This window comes from Mauremys mutica, unplaced genomic scaffold (assembly GCF_020497125.1).
Source record: "Mauremys mutica isolate MM-2020 ecotype Southern unplaced genomic scaffold, ASM2049712v1 Super-Scaffold_100267, whole genome shotgun sequence".
NCBI lineage: Eukaryota > Metazoa > Chordata > Testudines > Geoemydidae > Mauremys > Mauremys mutica.
Window position 1 is genome coordinate 93,693 of NW_025423298.1, and position 1,493 is coordinate 95,185.

Here is a 1,493-nt window from a genome sequence, read left to right on the forward strand (position 1 = left end):
GGCCTAATGGATAAGGCATTGGCTTCTTAAGTCAAGGATTGTGGGTTCAAGGCTCATCTGGGGTGAAAAGTTCCATTCTTCTTGTATATTGCAAAGAAACCTTGGTCTTATTTTCACCAAGGAAGCTGGGAGATGTTTCAACACAAAGTACTGCAGCTTGGGAACAATCCCCCAGAAATGGCATCTTCCACTCCACAAATGCTTTCTAAACCCATCAGCAGCAAACAGTTCATACTAGTGTTTGTCTGAGAATAGAAGGAAGGGGAGTGTTTACTCCAAAACATCCATGAGTGAAACAGACAGAAAGAGCAAGGCCGTCCTGGAAGAGAATGGATCTGTCTGGAGACGAAGAAGAACCTGAGAATGAGCAACGGTGTGAAAAGAAGAGGTTCAAATGTTAGATGTTAGCTAGTGTTAGGGGGCTTATCCCTTCACCCTCCCATTCCCTGGTCCTTCTCGTGTAAACAGAGAGCAGCAATACCCAAAGTCCAAAGGTGCAAACAATTAGATGTTTATTGGGTTGAACTTCCAGCAAGCAACGATTACAGTTTCCTTCCTCAGTGTCCCAGTCCCAGCTCTGACACCACAGAGCCTTGCCTGTGTCCCTGTTCCCATTCCCCTCCTTAGCAAAACATGATGCCAATTCCCCCCCCCTTACATCCTGACTGACTGCAGACTATATAGTAAAACTTGAGTTCTGCTTAGCTAGACCTAACCACTCATTTTACTGAAATGTAACTAACCAACCCTAACACCATTATCTAACCAGTTATGTCCCACCACCTTAATTGGGTTACACCCAACAAAATTAATTCTACAGCTGACAGAAACAATCACAGACCCAGACAGCGATTATACAGACAAACAATAGGGAAGTGGGGACTACAGTGATAGAACAACACAGAAATGAGGGTGTCACAGCCCTGCTATTGATAGGTGAGTTCTTGCCAGACAGGACGCTACCAAACTCAGTTTTCTTTAACCATCTTTACCTGGTGGTGCTGGGCATTGTCAGGACAGGACTGTATTCCCAACAGCCCAGTAGCACCTTATTTCAGTGTGACTGGTGAGGACGTGACCGTTCGCTTCCCAGCCTATGGCGGCCCCTGCGGCGTAGCCAAAGAGCAGGGCCTCAGACTGTCCCAGTAAGAGAAGCCCTTACACCGGCAAACAGTGATTGTGATTCTGTTTTCCCTACCTCTGTGACTAGCTACATGAGAATCATCTACCTCCATTGTTAATGTCTAGGCCTTTCCAGACAGGCGTGAAAATCCACATCCTAACAGCTGGCCCTGGGCTCCCCTTTGCCAGCTGCCTGCCATCTCCCCGCTGTTCACGCTGGCAAAGCCCCGAGCCAGCCCTGTGTGCCCTGCCTTCCCCTGCAAGCGCTCGCCCTCCGCGCCATGGGGAGCTGGGGCCATTGCGGGGTTTGCTGCTTTGTGCTCATGGAAGGAGCCTGTCACATCCCTGGACATGGATCCGTTTGGTGTCCC